Below are 14,203 nucleotides of genomic sequence, written 5' to 3'. Positions count from 1 at the left end.
ACTTTACTTTTAGAGATACAAAAAAGCACAAAAGTAGCTAAAATGAGGGGCCCCAGAAGGCTTTTTTTTAATCTTTGAGCTTTATCTAGTTTCTATCACAGCCACTACTCTGCTTTATTCCGCAACATTGACTTGTACTTTCAACATTCCCAGCCACTAATTTGCACTCCTTCACTGCCCTACTTAGTCAGTGATCTACACTGTCAGCACCCCACCCTCATCCTCACCCTAGTTCCAGCAACAATGATGATAAGAACTGAATGAAATAAAAAACTGCTCCTAATTAGGAAAAGAATTGAAGATCCCTGGGTTTGAAGAATCAGAAGAGGAAAGAAGTCACTAACTGGATAATTATAAAAATAGCTAACATTTATATAATACTTATATGTGCCAGGCACTGTGCTAAGTGCTTTGCAATTATTGTTTCATTTGATTTTCATGACAACCCTGGAAGGTAGGTGCTATTATTATCCCCATTTTGCAGATCAGGAAACTGAAGCAAATAGTGGTTAAGTGGCTTGCCCAGGGTCACACAGCTAGTAGGTATCTGAGGCTGGATTTGAACTCATATCTTCCTGGTTCTAGGCCTAGGGCACTATCCCCTGCATAATCCAAATTTACCATTTGTGGGAAAGCCCTGTACCATCATCCACAACTATTTATGAATTCAAAGGTATTAGAAACAGATCCTATCTTCTGCTAATTTATGAATGAATAAATAAAGCATTTGTTAAGTAGTTAGCATGTGCTAATCACTAAGACAGTCCCTGCTGTCAAGGAGCTAATATTCTTATGGGAGAGACAACCTATATGGAGAGTGTCAGCTATAAATCCAATGAAAAGGTCCCATGGTCATGACCCTAAAGCCATTTCCACTGATAAATTCATATCCATTCCTGATGTTAAACCATTTGACAATGCCAAGGACTTTGGTGGCAAGAACTTTCCTTTTTTTTGAGTGTGGCTGTAGGACCTGCAGGAGTAGCTAGCAGGTTGCTTCTCCACAGGGGTTGTTTCCCAAGATAATAGCTTTGGATATTGCCAGAAGCATTGCTGTCCCTAAGGCTTTTGATTCAGAGTCTTGGGAAGTCTCCATCCAAGGTCTGAGGGGAGATGGTGGTCAAGGTGGTAGCAGTGGTAGTTTGATTTGCCTAACACATACTGCCTCCTGTCTCTTCCTTGGGGTGCCCTGCTGCTTCAGCTCAGCTGGCTTGCCTGCTTTATGTGTGGCATGTGTTTGACAGTTGGTGAGGATCCATTTTCTACAGGAGTTACTTCCCCAAATGATGTGGGGCTGGGCAGGAAGAAGGGCCAGTGATCTAGGGGGCTGTCCTCATACCCAAGGTTCCTGTGACGTTTATTTATATTATTTATATTATTATTTATTATTTATATTATTGTGTTATAATTTTATCATGTAGACATGGAGGCAAAACATAAACAAGAGATAAATAACCCTCCCAAAAAAAAAAACAACAATCAAAGCTGAACATCAGAAAACCTGGGCTCCAATCACAACTCTCCTACTTATGACCTCTGTGACCCTGGACAAGTCAGTCAACCTCTAGGCTTCAGTTTCCTCATCCATAGCAATTAAGGGGTGAAATTAGAAGATACCTGTGGTCTCTCTGCTCTCCTCATTTTACAAATGAAGAAAAAGGCCCATGAAGTTAGTGGCCTACACAGCATCATAAGTGAGCCATTTTGGTCTCTACAATTTTCTCTCACTAAGAATTCTACTCTGATGCTACCTTTTTGACTGTGGGCAAATCATTTTGGATTCTGCTGTCCTTTTTGGTGACTTCCTCATGTGGCACAGTACATCTATGTCAGCTCTAGACATACTTCACTTTATTGCCTGAAGATTTTGCCGGATGCCTTGTACAGACCCTCCTTATCTTTTACAGACATACCACACCCCCATTTCCAGTTCTAGAACCATAATCTTTGTGGCTCCACTCATCCTTCCTACAATTTTTCAAATCAAAACATCCCTCCTTGGCCACCACTCTCTTATACATGTTGTTTCCTCCTATGAGAATATAAGCTTCTTAAAGATAAGAACTATCTCCACTTTTGTATTTGTCTCCAGCACCTAGCACAGAGCTTAATATATGCTTTTTTTTTCATTCCTTCAATCATGCATTCATTCATCAATCTGGGTCTCTGTTATCTCATTTATAAAATGAAAGGGGCTGGACTAGATCACCTGTAAGATGTCTTCCTATAATTCTAAGTGACTAGTACTCTTCCTCTTTGACATGAAAATAAAACAAGGGTGCATTAAACTGAGGTTGTTTAACTTGGAGCACAGAAAACTCAGGGGAGACATGACTGTTTTCTATCAAGTATTTGAAGGACTGTCATATGGAAGAAAAATTCTCTCTGGCCCTAAAAGGCAGAACTAGAAACAAAAGGTGAAAGTTGCAAAGAGACAAATTTAGGTTTGATGTCATGAAAAACTTGGCAGTCCAAGAACTTTACAAAAGTAGAGTTGGGCTGTCTCCAGGGACACTGAGTTCCCCCTCATTGGAGGTCTTCGAGAAAAAAGATGGATGACTACTTGTCAGGAATATTGGAGTGAGGATTCTTTTTATTATATTGTATGGACTAAATATCCATGAAAGTCCTTTCCAACTCCGAAATTCTGTGAAGTAATTACTTTGTTGTGTCTTCTCCATTCCTTTTCTCTGTAGATCTTCCATTTTCTAGGTATTTCTCCCCTACTATTTCCTATTTTTCCTTGCTGACCTTCCATCGACCTTTACCAAATAAATAAAGAGACTGAAAACCATGTGAGAATGGTAGGAGATGCAAAGAAAGTAAATAGAAACCTACCTCCTTATGTTCCTTATAAGGTGTATTTAGTTGGGCATCCAAAGAAGAAGGCAAAAGATATCTGGCAACTTACAGTAGATTATCATGTGCTGAATGCAGTTGTCTACCAATTGCTCTGGATGATCTTGACCTTGTCAATGTGGTAGACCAGGTAGCCCAGGTCCTGGGTGAATGTCGTGGAGTTAGTAAATTTGCCAGTGATTTTTTCCTCCCCTTGTAGATGAGACTAGTCAGCTGTTTACTTCTCCCTGGAAAGGAATTCAGTATACCTTCCCTATTCTTCCTCAGAGTTATTTAAATTCTTCACATAGCCATAGTTTGTTGGGCAAAGATCTGAAAGGGGCCCCGCTTTCTTACAATATCAATATCTAGCACCATATTGATGATGTGATGCTGGATGGGCCAGATGAAAACACACTAGCAGAGACCCTAGAGACCGTAATATTAGTTCATATGAGTGGCAAGTGGTGGGTACTAGTTAAGTCTACCACCACAGCAGACACCATCAAAGTTCTTGTAGAATATATGCTTATGCCTTATGGATTCCTCTGTATCATTGCCTCTGATCAGGGCACCCATTTTTCTCTGAAGAAATCCTGATATTGAGCCCTTTGACGTCACATTTTTTGGCTTCCCATCTTCCATATGATCTTCAGTGAGCATGTATCATTTAATTCTGAAATGGACTTTTAAGACAACTTTGACTTAAAGACAACATGCCAATAATTGAGGTTTGAAAGCTGTGAGACTTTGTCTTTCATATCCAGAAGAAGGAGTCCAGCAGTTTCTTGCACTGTCCTTCAGGAAGATTCCCCTGATAAGGATATAATTTGAAACATATTCCCATTAAGTCCTCTCTAGTCTTTCCTTATTTCATTTTCTGTGCTGAATCACCTGGGTGTTGAGGTTTCTGCTGCTTCAGAAAGTTCTCTACACCCTTGGAAACAGTCTAAGTCTTTAATTGGCAGGCTTCCTTTTTCATAAGATAGTTCAGATAATTCCAAGATCTGGAATTATTGGGAGATACTTTGCTCATTGACAATATGGGGAAGTTGAAACTAACTTTTCATAATCATGGCAACTGGGAATTCACCTGAAAAAAAAGGGGGGGGGATCCTTTAGCTGACTTATGGCAATAGTCCCGGGAAGAAAACAAGGGGGAGTCTTCATCTAATCCCCAAGGATAAAGAGGAGATAACCCCTCAGTAGGGGCCTCTAAAGGGGCCAAAATGTAGTATCACCCTCATGATGGGGAACCCCAGGAGCCAAGGAGGAGGTTTGGCTGCAAACACTGAGTTGGTGGTAGAGCAGATGAGTCCCAATATTAATTCAGATCCCAGGACAGGTTGTATGCAAGAGACATGACCCTTAGCTACCTTGTTACATAATAGACCTACAATGGGACTCAGTGGTGGTGTTGGACCCAATGTTCCTCTTAATGCTCCTGGTCATCGGAGTTATTTTTATGCTAGGAGATCTATTTTGAATTGCGCCTGGCATTACCTCCACCCTATGAATTATACTTGTGCAAGATTGTTTTATATTTTTGTTGTTTGTATAAAGCTCCTTCTCCAGTGTTGTTTATGCTAGGCTTCTTCCAAAGGTCAGAATTGTTTTGAGACTAATTTAGTGGTGGAAGATCCCCTGGAAAAATTTTGGGGCTTTGACATTAAGAATGGGATATTGCAGGAGCAGCATCTGTCTTATGTAGGCTGGGCTGGTTTCCTTCAGTGTAGGTGAAGAGCCTAGTCATTGGATTATGATTCCTTTAGCTTATCTTCACCCTCTCCCACCAAGCCTACCATTTTTATAAACTGTCAAGGGTGCCACCACCCTTCCAGTGCTCAAGGTTTACAACCGTGGCTTTGCCAACAACTCCTCACTTTCCTTCACACCACATATCCAATCAGTTGCTAAATCTTGTCATTTCTACCTCCATAACCTCTCTCACATCCATCCCCTTATCTTTACTCACAGAATCACCACTTCGGTGCAGATCATCATCACCCTTTTCCTGAACTATTGAAGTTATGTGCTAATTGGTCTTCCTGCCTTATCTTTCCCCTCTCCAATCCATCCTCCACAAGCTAACAGTGATTTTCCTTAAGCTCAGGCTTTATCACTCAGTTTCCCTCTTCAGTAAACTCCAGTGGCTCCCTGCTGACTGTAAAATCAAATATTATTTCATCATCATCTCATACTTCTTCCATAGTAGCTAATAATAATGGTAACAGCTAGCCTTTGTATAGTAGTTTAAGGTTTACAAAGTACTTGAAAAACATCTCATTTTATCCTTACAACAGTTCTGGAGATGAGTATTCTTATTATGCCCATTTTATAGAAACTGAGGCAGAAAGAAATTAAGTGACTTGTAGGGACAGGGGAAATTGCAGAGAAGGAAATTTCAAATTAGTATAAAGAAGACATTCCAACAAGTGCTGTGTTCAGAAGTAGAATGGATGATATCAACAGGTATTGAGATAACTAAAGAATTCTTCTACTTCTATTTTTCCAATCTTCCCACTCAGCTGAAAATGTCAGGGGTTTTGTTTTTTAAGATTAACAAAATATCTAGAGCCAACATGCTAATCCAAGTTTCATGGATTTTTGGTGTTAACTTTGATATTTGGAAATTTGATTTTTAGCCACTGTATTTATTTTTCAAATGAGTATCTTGTGTCTCTTCTGAGTAGGGTGTTTATTAAGATAGATGATACAGAGAGGTTACAGGATGAATGGCTCAATCACTAGGTAGCTTACTGGCAAAACAAGTGGCTTCATCTTCTGGAAACTTCCTGCAAGTATGGTGGGTTCTACTTCCCCTGTAATCTTTTCTTTGTCACTGTCTTCACTTGTTCCTGGACTTCTTTTCATTCCCACTCTGAGGAAGAGATGCCACCAGCCATGTTTGGCTGCTTGGTGGCAAGGAGGCTGAGAAAGGCCGCCAGCACCCTTTTGGAGCTATGAGTATTACCCAGACTCTATCTGCTGCACAGATTGGAATTTCAGTGGAATTACTGGATAATCTGGCCCACCAGACTCCTGTCAGCGATGCTGCTGTATCATCACTTTATTCATTCATTACATTCACTCAGAAGATGTTGGACAGCTTCTATAATTTTGCTTCACCATTCGCTGTTTTGAAGGTCCAGATGACACTAAATCCAATCCGGAATATTTGTTCAAGAAGTTGTGGTTCTGAAATGGCATGAATCCTTTCAAAAACGACTAACCCAGAAGCCTCTGTTTTAAAAAAGAACATTTGAGAAAACCTATGATATACTCATTTGTGGTATTTTTTCTTTATAAATTAAAAACCCCAAAAGAATAAAAATGTTTAATCTGATTTGGTTAAATATGTACTAATTAAAAATGTATTTTAACAGTAATGTGATTTTGATCCCTCTCCAAGTAATATAAAACTTACTTAAAATAGCATCACATTTATAAACTCTTTTCAGTTTCTTTTAACAGCATTGTGACCAACCACATGAAATTTATTTGGTATATTTCTCTCCTTTTAAAAACACTTCGCGAATATATAAATTTCCACATATTAGAAAATAACATACAAGACTAATTTTTTCTTAGGATTAAAAATATCTCAAATTATCAAAGGTGATTGTTTTTTCTATAGTCTGAAAGCTCATACTTTTTTCTCTGAATGTTTAGTAAAGTTGGAATGTCTAGTAATAGAAAAAAACTTCTCAATGAGTACCAATGATGTACTAAGTATATAGAATATTAAATTCATTTCCTATTCGATGTTATGGAAATTCTTGTTTTATTTCTCAAGCTTAGAATAAAATACATTTTTTAAAAAAATGAATGTTTATATAAAAAATAATTTTTGTGATCCCAATGCCCAGCTCACAGTCAGCACTTATTAAATGCCTATTAATTAATAAGCAAAAAGCCACCAAAATACCAAATAAACAACAAAAGAATCATATAAAATATATACTTCAAATGCTTTTCATTTTACTAAAAAGAAAATGTACATATATAAAAATTGATAAAATAACATCACATTTGCTTCAGTGCCCCTTCTGATCTTTTTCCTCTGCATACTTACCAGATTTTATTGTTGTTATTTTTATATAGTCCTATCTTTGTGTATGTGTATGTGTATCCTGATTCTTTCCATATTTTATATTCTTCATATTTGTCATTTTGCATTAAAATGATTTTTTATATTGGCCTTATATTTTTTATTTTGGCCTTAGGATTGCAACTTGCAATCTTGCAAATTACAAGATTGCAACTTGATGCAAGGAACAACTTCTTAGTAATTTAAGCTGTACAACCATGAAAGGGACAAGCTTGAGAGGGAGTGGATTTTTCCTCACTAAAGGTCTTCAAAAAAAGGCCGAATGTATTTGATAAGTGCATAGTAAAGGGAAATTCTTGTTCAGGTTTGGATTGGAGATTCTCTGACTCTATTAAATTGATTTTTGTTGTTGTTCAGTCATTTTCAGTTATGTCTGACTCTTCATGACTCCATTTGGGGTTTTCTTGGCAAAGATACTGGAGTGGTTTGCCATTTCCTTCGCCAGCTTATTTTACAGATGAAGAAACTGAGGTAAATAGGGTTATGTGACTTGCCCAGGGTTACACAGCTAGTAAATGTCTGATGCCAGATTTGAACTCAGGAAGATGACTCTTCCTAACTCCAGGCCCACCACTCTACCCACTGTGCCACCTAGCTGTCCCATTAAATTGTTACCTCAACATTTTAATAGATGTATGATCTCATCACTGTGGCTACTTCCTCCATCAAGACAGATTGCAATCTTTCTATACCTTCTCATCCTATGTGATTCTTGCCCATATTTTCCCATAAATTCTCCAAAGAGCATTTACTCAACTTTCTATTTCCCCAAGTGTAAAACAGGAATAATAATAATAATAATAATAATAATAATAATGCCTACCTCACAAGGTTGTTGTGGGGATCAAATGACATAATATATGTAAAACACTTAGCATAGTACCTTGCACATAGTAGGTGCTGAATAAATTAGTGTTCCCTCCCCCCTCCCCCACTCCTCTGGTGTATCCATGTACCAGTTGGACTATCCACCTGAAATCTCTCACTTTCTACACATAACTGACCCACCTCCTCTTGTTGTCAAACATGCGCTTGATGTCTTTAATATGACTGCTTGTGCATTTTGCCGTTGATAGTACACTACTGCCTCCATAAGTCCATCATGCATCCTTTTATTGACTCTTAAGTCACCAGCAATTTTGATTCTTCTGCAGTTATGGTGTCCCATGGTTTGAAAGTCACAAAAAATTATTGGTAAAATATGAATGTTAAAAACTTGGGCTTTTGTGCTAGTGAATGGCTTGGAATCACTAAAAGTGCTGCACTTTCCAAAACGCCATTCAGCTGTACCTCCTTCTTTTCAAGTTTGGGCCCATGGCTTCTCTCTAGTGCCTACCTAAGACATATATACCAATGGAGAAATTCATGAACCTTCCCTATGTCTCAACAATATGTGTTTTTATCCACTTTGTTTTTCCAGGGTGAAAATTATAAAATATAATTTATACTTAAATTTATATGTAATATATAAATATAATACATTTAATAATATACTATATAAGAATGTATAATTATGTTTTAATATATGATGTCTGGTATATAATATAAATACAACATATAAAATAATATATGATGATATAATAAAATATAAATAAATATATAAATAAATTTATATTTAAACTTACGTAAATAAGATATTTTATATATAATATAAATTATTCTCCTCATGTTAGACATATTGTCTGCTTTCAGCTTTGGTTTTTTTTTTGGGGGGGGGTTGGGGCAAGACAAGGAGGTTACAAGTAAAGCCACTACACAACTCTTGTACAACTAGATATTTTTTCCCTTTTAAAAATATCTGTCAGAAGTAGTTAAAGAAGGGAATCACAGGACCAAAAGGTATGATCGCTTTTGTAATTCTTATTATATGCTGACAGATTAATTTATAAAAAGATTGAAATAATCCAAAGCTTTATTAACAGTATAAGAGTGTATCTATTTCTCCCAGCTCTACTCCACTGAGTGAATTATTTTTGAAGATTCAATTAGCCACAACAAATATACTGATTCTATATACTGACTGGCAAAACATTTTGTTGCCAGGCATGTCAAAAGAATGCCCTGATAGTAATCTGAATGCAATGTTCTAGCAGTGCCTAAATTTTCATAGGTAGTTCTGATTTCAAGAAAAGAAAGTGTACTTTTAAGGAATTTGACAAAAAGAATATTCTTTGTCATAACATGTGCTCATATTTTTGGTACAGAAAATATGGTCATCATAGCTAAAAATAATGCCTAAAGGAAAAGAAATTTCAAGTGTTTCTCTAAATGTATTCAACCAGATGTTTATACAGCTGTACTCTTCAATCATGATATTCTCTGTTTTAAATATGTTTTCATTTTCCTTTATCAACAACATTCTATTCGTGTCTCATTATTTAAACATATGAGACATTACTGTCTCATGGTGAAAGAGCCAGTGCAAACTCAACTTGTCCCCTATATCTAGCCAGTCCCAGACCACCAGACAAGGCCATATTTCATATCCCCTCCAGATGTACACCTGGCTACCTTGTCATCTGCCCTGCTGCTGCTGGGTGTCTCCCCACCTCGATCACCCTCTCTGGCCCTGACTCTAGGGGGAAAAAAATGCCTCCAGTGCCTAGGGGAATTAATCTACTCAAGTTTAGAACTTCCAATGTGGATCCAAGCCATCTTGATTAGTGAATGAGCCAGTACAAATAGCTTACTCTATCTGGCCAGCCCCAGACCTCTAGACCAGGCCAGGCTTCTCATCCCTTCCAGCTATCTATACCAGCCATCTGGCCACCCATTCCCCTATTCCCCATCTTCAATTACTACCTCTTGCTCCAGACTCAGTCATCAAACCAATACTACCATACTACCATTGTTCCTAGAAAGGCTACGTCAATTAACTATTGTTTTACTAACCCAGTGACTCCCAAGATACTCTTTTCCCTGGCCACCGTTCTCACATATGTGATGTGTTCCCCTATTGGGATGTAAGCTTCTTGAGAATGGGGACTGTTTCACTTTTGTATTTATATCACCAATGGTTAGTCAATAGTCAATAAACATTTATTAAGCACCTACTATATGCCAGGCACTGTTCTAAGTGCTGAGAATACAAATATGAAAAAGAAAGGCAGTCCCTGCCCTCAAAAAGCTTAAAGTGTAATGAGGGTTAAAAACATACAAAAGGAACCTGAAAGGAAAAGAGGAAGGAAAGGGATGAAAAAGGTAGTCCAAGGAGCACAAGCTTGTGAGAAATGAAGAGACGAATGGCCTGGGGGCCAAAATGAAATGGAGGCTTTGGGAGGAGCTCTTACAGTACTGAGGATACTGATGATATGTGAGTATCAAAGTTGATGCAATTTCACAGGGATAATGGGTTTCCTGATGGAGTTAGCACAACACTTGGTATATAGGATGTGCTTAATAAACACTTCTTCATTCATTCATGAAAATATAAAACTAAGGATCAAAAATAGATACAATACTGTGCTCTGTAAGTAAGGATATATTTCTTTCAAAGATTATACTTAAAACATTTAAAATAATGGAACAAGCTAAAGAATAAATAAAACTAGAATAGAAATTGGCATACAAAAATAATGGTTAGGTGAAGCTGGAGACATGTAAGATTGTTTCATTACCAGCTGTCTTATATCTGCCTCTATACAGGAAATGTCACTGTTAGGTTCAATACTTTGTCAGTTTAGTGGGATAGAAAGCTATATTTGGATTCACGAAGACCTGAATTCAAATCCTATATCAAACACTTACTGGTTGTGTGCTTCTGGGAAAGTCATTTAACTTCTCTTAGCCTCTATTTCCTCATATAAGTAAATGAGGAAACTTCCTCATCTACCCAGAGGATTGTTGTGAGGCGCAAGGAGATAGCATATGTAAAGTACTTCGCAAAATTTAAAGTCTATATAAATGTTAGCTATTTTTTTTGTTATTTAGAATTAATGGTTAGATTTGGTGAAAAAACAAACATATGGAATAGTAGAAAAATAATTCTTTCAAACTCATTTTTAGCTTGAAATTTATCTTTTTATATTTCACTTACCATATATTGTCAATGGATAAGTTATCTGTGTTGTATCTTTTTAAGGACTCCTATGTGATTTTAATAAATACATAGGAAACATCTTGTTACAGGAGTTTAATTTTTTGCTCTCCAAATTAAATACCTTTTTACAGTAAGAAGCACACTAGCATCTTGGATTTTCTGCGACTTTTTTTTTTCACTTCTGTCACTGTTAAAATGTGGTCAGTGATGTTTGTAAAAGTCTTCCTGTTCATTTCTCATATCAAGGATGCCCACAATATGTGTGTAGGTTATTTTTATTAATATTTTATAAAAATGGGAAAGTATGTATATCAGTCAGTGCGCTTTGATATCTTCATGATTACAATTTTTGGGGGAGTAGTATTCCTGTTTCAGTGATGCTACTTAGCTATAAATCATGGAATATCAAAGCCTCTGAAGAATCAAAATCGTAAGCCATCCAAAGGACAATGAAGAGATGTATGGTGGGTGTGAGTAGAATAAAGCATATCACCAGTGACAAAGTGTGTACAAGAAGCAGTGGAAAAATTATCACCAAGGAAATGCATTGCCAGAAAAGGAGGTGGGCTTCTCATATGGAGAGAATGGGGGTTAAACAGTGGACAGTTTGCATGCTGCACTGGTGCCCACATAATGTCAAAAGATTTAGAAGATGCTCATTTAGGACCCATATGTAGTATGTGAGGGAAGATATGGACAAGAAAGATGTATTCTGTGTAAAGGTTGGTTGGGTTAGAACCTGTCCCATCAGAGGTAGTAACCTATATCAATGAGATCTGTTAAAAACAGTGGCATCAAATTCAATCCTTATATTTCTGTCAAAGATTATGTTTAAAACATTTAGAATAATGGAAACAAACTAAAGTGCATAACAGTCCATAGGGACCACATATTGACTTAGTTTTAAAATGTAGTATTTTCTGTGTTTTATTGTGTTTTCATTTATTCTGTTAAATATTTCTCAATTACATTTTAATCTGGTTTGGCTGCACTAGGGATTGTTGAAGGTGGCGTGTTTGATACCTCTGCATTAAAACATTAAAATAATGAAAAGCTTTATCAATGAATGCTAAACTCTACAGAGTTTCATGAAACTCAAAGACTTAAAAATAATTTTTTTTGGAAATAATAATCATTTGAAGTATTAACACAAACTGATCAAGAAAGTAATATACAAAGAGTAACTATAGTCTTTAATTTGAATTTGATTAAAAGCTGGCAAATAATATCCTTTCATAAGCATGTTTTTTTCTGAACCTGTCATCCCAAAAGTGGTAAAAATCAATGGAAGTAGTGCCAGATTTTGCTGTTCACCATTGTTTGATATCCCAAAAAGTGGATCTGTCTAGTATGATATGATTTTAAAACTTTTTTTGTCATCATTGTTTTGAGTTGGGAAAATTATTTCACAAATTAAATATTTTTAAAATCTGAAAGAATATGACCTTAGTTTCAGGATAACTTAAAGAAACATAAAATAATTCTCTCTCCTTTCTTCATTAATTGTGTTATGCACCTAAGGTCTGGTTCTTGGAGAAGTATATGGTTGTCTTGTTCTCAAAGAGGATCAAAATGGCATCACTATTAGAGTCAAGTACAGTGTCTCCAACTGTGGCTAATCAGACCAATATGTGCTCAGAATGCTTACCACAGGTCAGGCACAAATAGTCCATATGAACATTTGGGGTGGACTCTCTAAATTTTGCACATCTCTCATTTCTTTTGAACAACGTCAGTTCTGCTTTTCTCATAAAGCATAGCACCTTCTCTGATAAACCATGCTGGGTGGTCCTGTGTGCCAATGTCTCCCATGTCACACAATGCCAAAGTTCTTAAGAGAGACTTTGAAAGTGTCCTTCTATCACTTTTTCCTACCAGGGTATGAATACTTGCTCTGTGTGGGTTCTCCATAAAATAGTCTTTTCAGCAAGCATGTGTTTGGCATTTGAACAATATGGCCAGCCCATTGGAGTTGAGCTCTCTGAAGTAGAGTTTGAATGCTTGGCAGTTTAGTTCAAGAAAGGACCTCAGTGTTTAGTATCTTATCCTACTAGGTGATCTTTAGAATCTTCCTAAGATAATTCAAATGGAAGTGATTTAATTTCCTGGCATGGCTCTGGTATACTGTTCAGGTTTCACAGGTATACAACAATGAGGTCAGCACAACTGTTCTGTTGACCTTTAGTTTGGTAATCAGTCTAATACCTCTTCTCTCCCACACTTTCTTTGGAGCCTCCCAAACACTGAGCTAGCTATGGCAATGCATGTGTCAACCTCATTATCAATGCCTACAACCCTGGGGATAGTATACTGCCAAGGTAAGTGAACTTACCCACAGCATTCAAAACTTCTCCATTTGCTGTAACTGATGGTTCCACCTGTGTTTTCTGGGTGTTAATTGTTAGGCCAAAATTAGCACAAACCGCAGAAAGTCGATCTATACTTTGTTGCATCTCAGCTTCAGAGGCTTCATTGAGTGCATAATCATCTGCAGACGGAAAATCATGTACCAACACTCCCTCCACTTTGGTCTTGGCTTATAGCCTTTTCAAGTTGAAGAATTTACCATCAGTACAGTAGCTGACCTTGATGCCACGTTCATTGTCATTGAAGGCATTTGGCAACATGCGAGCAAGCACGCAGCCTTATTTCACTCCATTGGTGACTGGGAAAGTGTGAGAGCATCATCCATTATCCAGAACCTGGGCAAGCTGCCATCATGAAATTGACATACAATACTGATGAACTTCTCCAGGCAACCAAATTTTGACATAATTTTCCATTAGCCTTCATGACTGACAGTATCAAAGACCTTGGTCAGATTTGCAAATGTTGTATACAGACCTCTGTTTTGCTCTTGGCATTTCTTCTGGAGTTGTCAGGCAGCAAACACCACATAAACCATTCCTTGGCCCTTTCTAAAACCACACTGGCTGTCAGGTAGATGACCATCTTCCAGGTGAAGGATCAGCCTATTAAGGAGGACTCTGGCAGGAATCTCGCCAGCAGTGACTAAGAGAGAGACCCCCTCTATGATTATCACAGGATAATCTATTTCTTTTACCTTTTTAGAGAGGAATGATAGAAGCTTCCTTGATCTCCTGGGGGATAACCTCATCTTGCCATATAACCAGGAACATGTCAGTCAGCTTTTATATGAGCAATGGACCCCCTACTTTGTAAATCTCAGTTGGAATAGAATCAGCACCAGGTGC

General features: G+C 37.3%; 1 long non-coding RNA gene across 1 annotated transcript in view; it reads right to left on the bottom strand.

Moving 5' to 3' along the window:
- Positions 1-5,519: 5,519 nt before the first annotated feature.
- The window catches only part of LOC110208724 (uncharacterized), a 91,474-nt gene continuing 82,790 nt past the window's right edge, over positions 5,520-14,203 (bottom strand). Inside the window, exon 2 of the long non-coding RNA XR_002324613.2 lies at positions 5,520-6,081. This is a non-coding gene — a long non-coding RNA (uncharacterized LOC110208724). The remainder of the gene's footprint in view (positions 6,082-14,203) is intronic.

Source organism: Phascolarctos cinereus, unplaced genomic scaffold (assembly GCF_003287225.1).
Source record: "Phascolarctos cinereus isolate Bilbo 61053 unplaced genomic scaffold, phaCin_HiC Scaffold_2;HRSCAF=192, whole genome shotgun sequence".
Taxonomy (NCBI): Eukaryota; Metazoa; Chordata; class Mammalia; order Diprotodontia; family Phascolarctidae; genus Phascolarctos; species Phascolarctos cinereus.
Note: the sequence above shows the minus strand (reverse complement) of the source record. Positions and strands in the feature narration are given on the sequence as shown.